Below are 11,990 nucleotides of genomic sequence, written 5' to 3'. Positions count from 1 at the left end.
TGGCAAACCAAGATAAGGATAACTTCCTCGTGCCTTACTTTCCCGAGTAAGTCCTCCCCTCAACCGCCCCGTAACATATGAATTCTTAGATTTCGATCGTTTTTCTTTTAACATTCCGTATTTTCTGTAGTGACACACATTGCACGCTCATCCTCCTAAGCCCCAAATATTCCATGGCCACGTATTTCGACCCGGACCGTCAGTCGAACATAGACTACACAAATATCAAGAAGGTTCTTGATGATGTTCTCCCCGACTACGTCAAATCTGGAGGCACCTTCACCAGGCCTATTCGTAAGTACGGCAAGCACGTGTTCTCCCACAATACGACGTTCTGCTGCGTCAAGCAGCCGCCTGGCGGTCAGAAGGGTGCCTACTACGCCATCCATCACATGCGGGCGATCGTACGGGACCATCATCAACTTCTGCTACCGAGTAGACTCAAAGATTGGGCCGCGAGCGTGTCGGCTATCCAGGACGCGGACATCAGACAAGAATTATTTCGCATCCAGTCGAAGTTTGCGGAAATCATCCATCAAGATGTCCTTCGTACCGCGGGGCAGTTCTACCTTAGAAATCAACCGTCCAACAGTGACATTGACACAATCCTACAAATGCAGGCTGACAACGCCCGTTCTTTCATGACTCCCACGATATACGGCGGCTTCATCCACGCTCCGGTCCCTTGAGTCTCATGTTGTAATTAAACTTTAATGAACTTGTAGTATGTCTCTTTGGTTTCGAGAGTCATTCAACTTAAGATGTAATCGATGCTATTAATGTCTTGCTTTTCTCTTCCGATCGTTCTGTTGCATACTTATATATTGCTTATGTATTGTCTGTGAATTGGTACTAACGTTTCGTTTGGCTACTGCATAGCGATGCCGTGGTATGTCGTGTACAAGGGTAAGGTTCCCGGAGTCTACGACGACTGGGAGGAGTGTCGGAGACAGGTTCACCGATTCAGCGGTAACAGTTACAAAGGGTACGCCACTAGGGCCGAGGCCAAATCTAGATACGCCCGCTATCTAGCGGGAGAGGGGAGGGAGCGTTGGAGGAACCGGATGAAGACGAGTTTCATCGTGATGATGCTCATCGTGATGACCGCAGCTCTCTTCTATGTGATGGTAGTTTAGATGATCGATATCGACTTGTAATGTGAAGACAAACTCGCGGTCTCGAGACTTGTAATATAATGTTCTATCTTTGTTCGGTCTTTTCAATTCGGAGACTAATATGATGACTTGTATTCGGAGACTAAAATGATGAATTGTATTCAGAGACTAATCTTCTATTGTATTCGATGAATCTGTTGTTGATGTGTGCTGTCTATATTTTGTCCAATTATACATTTTGTAACCTGTGCAAAAAACAGAAAATAAAAAAATAAAAAACCCTAATATTCATACTAATGGCGCATCACATCATAGTGCGCCATTAGTATGCCAAAGGATACTAATGGCGCATCATTAAAGAGTGCGCCATTAGTATGCCGAAGTTACTAATGGCGCACCTTGCTGTCGTGCGCCATTAGTATGCCAAAGCACCTGGGTATACATGGCCCCCTGGGAGGCATACTAATGGCGCACTGTTGTATATACTAATGGCGCATCCGGGGTGCGCCATTAGTATACCAGATACTAATGGCGCACCTGTGGTGCGCCATTAGTAAAATATACTAATGGCGTGCTACTAATGGCGCACCACTAATGTGCCATTAATGGCCAAATTAGGTGCGCCATTAGTACGCCTTTTCCTAGTAGTGGTCCACGCATTGTGTCGCCCTTCATTGCACCCCCCACAAGTGATAGTGTGAGGAGCCTCCATGAAATGACCGCTACCAAATTGTTTCGTGCCAGTGTATCCAGCCAGGTCATCCATATCACCCCTGAACCTCTTACTTCTCCTTCTACCCTTGGTCTCCACCTTCAGGACAGGGTCTGGCTTAATATGAGGGCCATGGTACTTAGGCCACTGTGATTGGTCCAAGAAAGGGTGAAATCGAGGCGCCCATGTCAACCTAGTAGCTTCCACATGGAACTCTTGCGTCCGCACGGCTTTCCCATCACAAACATGTATGTTTATCTCCTTCGCCGCCGTTATCAAATGTGAGCATGGCCAATGATACTTACTAGGCCTCTCGCACTGGCACCACCGAGTCTTGAGACGCACCTCAAATGCAACACCACCATATTGAAAACCGTCTCCTGTTGTGCCACCTGGCTCATCAATTTGATAGATCATTTCACTTTTGTCGAATATGATAACTTGTTGCCATGAAGACTTGCTTGCTTGTAACTGCAGCCATTCATCAACCTTTTCTGGATAATCCATTTTTTCACCTATCCATTTTAAAGTCTTTTCAGAATGCCTCTGAAAGTACTCATTAAGCTTGAAGAAGGTATACTCCACTATTGCGGTCACTGGCAATGAACGAGCACCCTTGAGCACATTCTTGAAACATTCAACCAGATTGCTCACCATGACGCCATATCGCCTACCTCCATCGTCATGAGCATGTGCCCACTTATGCTTCTCACTGAAATTCCTAGTTAAGAAGTCTTTTCCCCCTTCGTTCACCGCTGCAAAGAGTTTGTTGTCCCGAGCATCAAAAGCACCGGTGATGAAGGCCACACATACATGGGTAAGGTCTTTGCTGAGCTCCTTGCTCTTACATGCCCGGTAAAAGTTGGCCACGGAATGCCTCATGCACCATATGTGGTGAAGCTTTGGAAATCCTGGAATAACAATGTCCATTGCCTTGAGTATGCCATGGTGCCGGTCTGATATGATGCATACCTCCCTAGCCCCAATAACCTTGTGCCTAACATGACCCATGAACCACTCCCAGTTGTCTTGGTGCTCGGAAGGCACCAAAGCAAATGCCACTGGCAACACATTGTCGTTTGATGAGTGCGCCATTGCTACCATTAGTGTGCCCTTCTATCTACCGGTCAAGAATGTGCCATCTATAGACAAGACCGGATGACAATGCTCAAACGCCTCCACACATTGTCCATAACTCCAGAAGGCACGGTGGAACACTCCCTCGTGATCATCGACCACATGAAACATGCCCGGGTTCCTATGTGCAATCGCGCCCAACAACCTCGGGAGCTGGTTGTATCCTTCTTCGTAACCACCATACAACATCCTAATAGCATTTGCCTTTGCCTTCCATGCCTTCCCATACTTGAATTCATAACTAAATTGTTTTTTCACCGTCCGCATGAGAAACCTCACTTTCACAGTTGGATCAATGGCTATGTATTTCATCCATTTGTATCCGAGATACTCGGATGTGAGTTGACGGTGTGTCTTCCGAAGTTGTTTCGATGGCGGTTTGCACCTATGAGTGGCAACACAACTTCTTAACACCCATTCCTCGGTTTCTTTAATCTTTCTTGCACGAACCTTCCATGGGCATCCTTCTTTCTCACACTTGACGGTGTAACGCAACTTCATGTCGGAGTGCTCAACATAAAATGGCCTATGGTTTCGAATGGCATAGTCAGACAACCAAAACTTCAGCATTGGCAAGCTCAGAAACTTCACTCGTTTCTTCAAATAAGCATTCTCGTCCTCGTTATCCTCCCTTGATTCGCCTGGATCCGGGCATGGTGTTGGCTCAATCGCCGTCATTCTCGTTCCACCATCAACAACAACTTTATGGGCAAGGCTTAGATCTTGAAACAAGTGAGTTCTTTTTTCTAAGCCCGTCAGCTCAAAGTGGATTTGGTTTTCCTCCTTTGTGAATCCATCCTCGTCCAACTCTTCCCCGGGACCTTCGTCATCGGAGTCATACAGATATTGACGCCTAAAAGGCAACTCACGATCCATGTCCTTTTGCGCTATGCACGCATTCAAGTCACCAACATCATTACCATGAAACCCTTCCTCTTCCTCTTCGTCGTCATCATGAGCATCTTCATCCTCTTGAATTACTTTGTCACTATCAATCACCTCAACTTCATTTGCTTGGCTAGTTGGTGGTTGGCTAGAAGCATTGGGGCAATACAACTCAACCTCATTTGCTTCACTAGATGGTAGACGGGGACGTGGTTGGCGATAAGCATTGGGGGCATCAACCACAACCCTATTCTCAACAAGTGGCACCATTGTCCTCTCGCTCATGTCATCCATTGGGGAAGAGACATGCCGGTTCAAATCAATTGTAAACCTAGGAGATTCAACCTTGGTGGCAAACAATTCAAGTGACTTGTCTTCCGATTGGGAAACTTTTTCCTTGTATACATCCCAATGCAAATCCGAGGTGATAGGCATACTTTTCAAGCTAGATTTGGCTCCAACTCCAACATCGTACCTTCCTATTAACTTAGCAGCAACATTGGTGTCCATCCACTTTAGGACATGTCTCACTTTTGCAACAACATCCTCATAGCTAGGGCTTGTATCAAAAACCAATGGTTCCTCACCCGTGTCTGCATTGTTACTCAAGAATGCCTCCTTGTCCATGTAATGAACACTAACAAGTCTCTCCATCTAAAAACAACATGAATGCATTTAAGGCATCAATGAGAATTGGTGTTTATCCAAAAACATTTCATTATATCCAAATCATATCAACACTAAATTATAGATGATGTCCACAAAGGTTTCATTAGATAACACACACCATAACCTTGCGACTTGTGGAAATTTTATTCCTAGTTCACAAAGAAGAGTCTGGATCCCGGGGGGCAGGCGCGCCCCCAAGCTTGTGGGCCCCTCGTTGCACCTCCTGACCTAATTTCACTTCTATAAATTCTCAAATATTTCCAATACACCAGAGAGCCGCCCGAAATAATTTTTCCGCCACCGTAAGTCTATGTTCCTTCGAGATCCCATCTGGAGGCCTTCTCTGGTACTATGCCAGAGGGGGAATCGGTCACAGAGGGCCTCTACATCAACCTTGCTGCCCTTCTGATGATGCGTGAATAGTATACCACAGACTATGGGTTCATAGTGTTGGAAATATGCCACCATCATCACCAACAACCTTCTCATCTTTGGGAGGTCAATCTTCATCAACATCTTTAACAACACCATCTCCTCTCAAACCCTAATTCATCTCTTGTGTTCAATCTTTGTATCAGAACCTCGGATTGGTACCTTGTGGGTGACTAGTACTGTTGATTACATCTTGTAGTTGATTACTATATGGTTTATTCGGTGGATGATTATATGTTCAGATCCATTATGCTAGTTAATACCCCTCTGATCTTGAGCATGATTATCACTTGTGAGTAGTTACTTTTGTTCTTGAGGTCACAAGAGAAATCTTGTTGCAAGTAATCATGTGAACTTGATATGTGTTCGATATTTTCATGATATGTATGTTGTGATTCCCTTAGTGGTGTCATGTGAACGTAGACTACATGGCACTTCACCATATTTGGGCCTAAGAAAGTGCATTGTGGAGTAGCTATTAGATGATGGGTTGCTAGAGTGACAGAAGTTTAAACCCTAGTTTATGCGCTACTTCGTAAGGGACCGATTTGGATCCAAATGTTTAATGCTATGGTTAGATTTTATCTTAATAATTTTCTCGTAGTTGCGGATGATTGCGAGGGGGTTAATCATAAGTGGGAGGTTTGTTCAAGTAAGAACAACACCCAAGCACTGGTCCACACCCACATATCAAATTATCAAAGTAACGATCACGAATCAAATCAACATGATGAAACTGACTAGATGAAATTTCCATGTACCCTCAAGAATGCTTGTCTTATTATAAGAGACCGTTTTGGCCTGTCCTTTTGCCACAAAAAGATTGGGCTATCTTGCTGCACTTTATTTACCATTATGGTTACTTGCTCATTACAAATTATCTAACTATCAAACTACCTTTTACTGACAATTTCAATGCTTTCAAGAATTACCTTGCTGAAAACCACTTGTCATTTTCTTCTGCTCTTCGTTGGGTTCGACACTCTTACTTATCGAAAGGACTACGATTGACCCCCTATACTTGTGGGTCATCAGCTACTGCTAAGATTCTATTTATAAGCTTTCTCCTAGTGGTGTTAGGTGCCTAGGGGAGGGAGGAAACCTGCCTAGGCCGGCGCCCCCTCCTTGGAGGAGGGGCTAGGGTTGCACCCCAGCCCTGCCCCTTGCCTACTATATATAGTGGGAGAGAGAAAGGGGCTGAACGCACCAATTACCACGCCCCGAGGGCAGCCCTACCTCTCCCATAACTCAATTCTCTCCTCAGATTGGTTACAACAACGTTTGGCGAAGCCCTGCCGGCACTGCACCACCACCATCTCCACCACGCTGTCATGCTGGTTCAGATCCCATCTACTTATTCTCTCTTGCTTGCTGGATCAAGAAGGAGGAGATGTCACCGTTCCGCACGTGTGCTGAACACGGAGGTGCTGTCCGTTCGGTGCTAGATCGGATTGGATCGTGATCGGATCACGAAGAGTACGACTACACCAACCACGTTATATACGCTTCCGCTTTCGGTCTACAAGGGTATGTAGACACACTCCTGTCTCGTTGTTATGCATCTCCTAGAATAGATCTTGGGTGTCCGTAGGATTTTTTTGATTTTAATGCTTTGTTCCCCAATAGACAGATCTCTGAATAATTCCTTGAATAGCACCTTGGTCATCACATAATCTCCTTGAAACCAACAAATGGACTTCAAGAAATCCCTATGGACAAACCCTTCAAATATAGCTCAAGACAACCATTAGTCCATAGAAATTATCATCAATTACCAAAACCAAACACTGGGGCACCATTTCCTTTCACAACGGATGCCATCCTCATCGGCCTACTAGCCATGGCTAATTCCACGACACCAACCACGGTCTAACGGACCAAAACCTCCAAGTGTGCGTCCACGCGTGACAGCACATCCATGGCCCTTGTCCTCAGCCATGAGAGCCTTGACGTTGGTTCCAGCACTGGTGAACGGCGGGAAGGCGACAACCTTCTTACTTCTCACAAGATTTATTGACATGGCAAATGTTCTATTTCCTATTTCCTGTTTCCTGTTTTTAATCATAATCTTCCTAAAATGTTCACTATATTCAAAAAAGGTTAAAATTTCAAAAGTTGTTTGTTTTCTTAAAGTTCACATTTTTAAAATTTTGTTCTTGTTTTTAAAAAACTGTTCGTTTTTTTCCACAAAGCACTCATATTTTCTAAAATTTGTTCACAAAATTTTTAAAAGGTTTGTTTTCCTGAAACAATTTTCATGTTTTCAAAAAACGTTCACATTTTGAAAAAATGTTGTTCTCATTTTACTTTTTTTTTGAAAATTTTGAAAAATGTTTGCGGTTTCAAAAATTGTTCAGAAACATGAAAAAGTGTTTGTGTTTCCCATAGATGTTCATGTATTTAGAAAAAAGTTCATGGTTTAAAAAATGCAATATTGTTTTTCAAAGCGGACCTAAAAATTACACGCTGACGCGCTACTGTGTTTTGGTTCGCTATACTCCCTCCTGATTTTTGTCCTCTTTGTTTTGAGTCCAAGCCGGGTTTTTTTCTTCTCAATCACTACAGTGTTTGTTGGTACAAAGTTCACGTATGTTTTTTTTATAATAACAAAGTTCACGTTTGTATGTTTTTTTGAGAATCTAGTTCACTTATGTCTTTTTTTTTGAGCAAACTCGGTACGGCTTAATGGGCCGACCCGGTTCGCTCAGCCCACTTCGGCTCGCTGCTGTTGGACGCAGCGAGCGTTAGGTCACGGTATTGCGATCCAAAACAGTTAGGGTTTTCTTCCAATCGTGAAAGGAAACCAGATCGATCTCCTCAAGTCCCGGCCGGCAATATGGCGTCGCCGTCGCTCCCTCCCACAGCAACAGCAAGCCAAGCCAACAACGGCGACAGCGGCAGCACCGCGCCCCTGGCCGGCACCGCCAACGGCAGCGTCCTCCTGCCGCACGACTTGCTCTACGAGATCCTCCTGCGGCTCCCCGCGAAGGCGGTCTGCCGCCTGCGCGCCGTCTCCCGGTCATGGCGGCTCCTGCTCTCCGACCCGTCCTTCGTCGCCGCCCACAAGGACCGCCACCAGCACCACCTGCTCGTCGCCGACATCAGATGGGAGACGTCGGCCGAAGCCCCTCGCGTGGACTTCCACATCATGGACACGTCCGGGCACAGGGCGAGGCGGATACGGTTCGATGATAACCCTCACGCCGGAAACCCCAGCTGGAGCGTGGCGTGTAGAAACCAGGGCCAGCTGATCTGCCTGATCGGCGCGGACAATCGCGCCCACGTGATCGACCCGGCGACTGGTGTCGTGTTCCTCTTGCCCGATGACCGCCCAGATGATCACCATTACCACCATTACGGCTACTCCAGACGTTTTGCACTAGGCCGGTCCTCCACAACAGGAGAAACCAAGGTGCTGGTCGTCGCCGGATGGTACTATAAGGTCCTTACCCTCGGTGATGGAGCCGGTAAGTGGCGGAAGACAGGTTACCCCCCAGTAACGTTAGCAACTTCCCCCAGGAGTGTGGCCCTGGTCAAGGGCGTCCTCTATTTCTTGGCACACAAACACGTCGGCATTGCAGCATATGACCTCGAGGAGGAGAAATGGCGGCCGGATCTCCTCAACTTGCCGCTGCTAGTCGACGGAGACATTGCCCTGGCCGAACTGAGTGACAGCTTGGTTGCAGTCTACGGCCGTAGCAGCATGCATGACTGCAGTGACGTCTTCATGGATATGTGGTTCCTCACGGACTCCGAGGAGGTTCCGTGGTCGAATCGGTACACGATCACCCTGCCATACCAAGACCAGGGTTGCCGGAGCCCGTGCGGGGAAAGTCGCGGCCATCCCCTGTGGGAACTGGATGATGGGAGGATTCTCTTGTGGGTGTCGAACGACAAGACGCTGGTACAGTTGCTGCAGGTGTATGATCCGAGAACAAATACTTATACAGACGGAGTTGAGATGTCATGCCACTCCATGATCGGTGTTTACAAAGGGAGTTTACTTGCTGGTCTTCCTTGGATCAGGAATTACGGATTTTTCGGGAGAATTAAGCGAGCATACGATTACAGTTTGGCAGCCATACATTACTTCACAGGTGTGGCTAGATCTGAGTCGACTTAGGCTTGATTAAGTTAAGTCAACGCATATTATTTTATATGCATTTCATTACTATTTTTCTATTTTCTTAACCTTTTCTGTTATTTTTTCTCTGGATTTATGTTTTCTAATACATGAATATTTGTGGAACTTGGTTGCTATATAATTTGTTGAATTTGGTCATGAATATTTTGTTATTATATAGATGTAAAAAATATTGAATGCAAATTGTGTAATAGATTTCACATGCATGGCTGCATGTTGTGGGAGTAGCATGTTGAGATGACCACTTTTTCATGGATGGTTGCATGTTGAGATTGTATAGCTGCTTGTGGAGATGAATAGATGTAGTGGGGATCACTCTCTTGACAATATAAATGTTTGATTATTGTATATATAGATGTAAAGTATTTATGGAATATAAATAGTATAATAGTTTCTCCATGCATGGTTTGGTAGATCTTTTCCCATGCAAGGAAGCATGTTGAGGTGGTCTATGCATGGTTGCATGTTGAGGTGACATAGTTGCATGCCCAGATAAGCTGTACTGGGGATCACTCACTTAGCAACTATGAAGCACCGATACGTCCAGAAGCTGTGTATCGGCGTATAATACGTTGCCGATACTCCGATACATCAGATATGCCATCGATACGTGTATCCATGGAGTATCTCGTTTTTCAATTTAAAAAGAACGAAAAAAATGCTGATACGGACGCGGACGACTTCAGTCTCTCGTCGCCGCCGCCGCCCGCCTGGAGTTGCTCGTTGCCGCCGTTTGGGCGTGCTGGCTGTGTGTGCTTATTTCCGCCATGCATGCGTGGTTGATTTTTATGTGTGCGTGCTTGCTCACTGCTGAGTAAATTGATGATGATTCAGTCATCCAGGAGGCGAGAATTGAGTAAAGTGATGATCAGTCACTCATTCAGTCATCTGGAAATAGGCATGGATGCAACAAATGGGTAGTATTTTGATCTCATCTCAGGCATTCAATTCATTGTCTTCATAATAATATGGCATTTTATTAATTATTTATATGTACTCGCCGAATCGTTGTATTGCTGTTTTCAAAAATTGCAGTATCCCGTATCCCCGTATCCGTATCGACGTTGCCGTATCGGTGCTTCATAGCTTAGCAATATAGAATTAGTACTACATTATGTAATTCGATTCAATGGAAACATTCCAGGCAAGATTGCTTGAATCTTCCAGTAAACGAACTCATTCCATACAGTAATCGGTCCACATATTGATACATTTTTATGAAGTACATACATACCAAACTCATACATAAACATAAAAGAATTCCACATGCTTTCATTGGCATGGCTATTGATGTGAGCACGTACAAATCAATGTCAATCAATTATAGTCAAGTCCTTCATTAATCCGCAAAACCGTCAAGCAAATATAAATCCGGTACGAATTAAGGCTTTTCCAAAGAGAAAGAAACTATGTGCAATTAAAATCATCACCATCGAACTAATGCATGCATGACATCCCAAAATTTTCAAATTTTGGAATGTGAATTATTTAAGTTGGGTTGAACAATTTTTTCGTGTGTGATGATCGAAACTAGTTATTTTGACTAGGATTTGATTGAATTTGTTGTTATTAGAGCTCAAAACAATTTTGGAATTATTTAGAAGCCTAAAATTGTTTTTATGGATTATTTATATTACCAAAATGGAGCTTACAAAGTTGTGTGGCCTTTTATTTTAATAATTTTGTTTGGAAATATTAAACCCCAAACATTAAATGGACTTCTGTGGAATTTTCCCCAAAACAAGTTGTATTGGTTTTGTTCTATACCAAACTCAAATTCAAAAAGGAAAAAGTAAAGAAAAAAACAACTAAATATACCCAACCAAGCCCAGCAGCCCATGACATATCTAATGCCCGCATGCCTAAGGTTCATTTATTCCAAAAATTAAAAAAAATACCATCCAAATTATCAATATCTTCACCAAACTAGTGTACATGTACAATTAACAATTATATTAGGTGTGTTGGGAACACAAAAAACTAATTGTATATTGATAACAGTTTGGTGAGTGGCAGACTCAGGCATAGCCTAGTGGTTGGAAGGGGCTGATGCCTTCTCACCCACTCAGGTTCAAAACATGATACTTGTAATTTGGGTTTGTTGCACCATTTATACTGTAGGGGGTTCCCTTCCAGTCTTTCCGTAAAACAAACAGTTTGGTGAGTGGAAATCGGCCGTCCAAAAATGAAAATTACAAAACCAAGGTTTATTTTCAGGTAGATGACGAAGGTTAAAGGAGGAGAAAGAAATCTATGTTGTGGGAGAATAGAGAAAGGAGATGAACAATACGTGGCGAAAAAAGGTTGGAGGAAGAAGACGTCAATTTGACTGCTCCTCTTCAATCCAACAGCCGGGACATGCTCATTCTGAACAGGCTTATTTAAGACAAACATGCAATTGATGAATTGATGAATATGTGTTTTTTTTCTTCTGGGGCGCCCGACTTAGAATATATTCTTCAGCAAACAATCTGTGTTCAGTTTGATCCTGACGCTCTCTACATTGGCTCAACAGTCCTCGAGTTTTCTGACCGAGTCCTATAATTGTCCATTGGACAGTGAAAACATGCATACATCCGTCTTGTTCCATGTGAGGTGCAGCATTTTTTCGCTTCCGTTCGATCAGAGTGGCAGGTGGGCAGGCAATATCATTAAGAGCTCAGGTGGTTGTCAGCATACATAGAAAATAAAGCACATAAATCATTAAACTAAATGATCTAGTCAGATGCGAACAATGTAACGGTACTGTACGTGCATGGTGCATCTTCTATGTACGTTCTAACAGAACATATTTTCCCCCATATGTATTTTAGTGTCAATGACAAGTGATTACTTGACTAATGGTATTCATGAGTATATGAGCATGTTTTTAGTCCAATAGAAATGAGGTAAAGGT

Source organism: Triticum dicoccoides, chromosome 2A (genome assembly GCF_002162155.2).
Source record: "Triticum dicoccoides isolate Atlit2015 ecotype Zavitan chromosome 2A, WEW_v2.0, whole genome shotgun sequence".
Lineage (NCBI taxonomy): Eukaryota > Viridiplantae > Streptophyta > Magnoliopsida > Poales > Poaceae > Triticum > Triticum dicoccoides.
Note: the sequence above shows the minus strand (reverse complement) of the source record.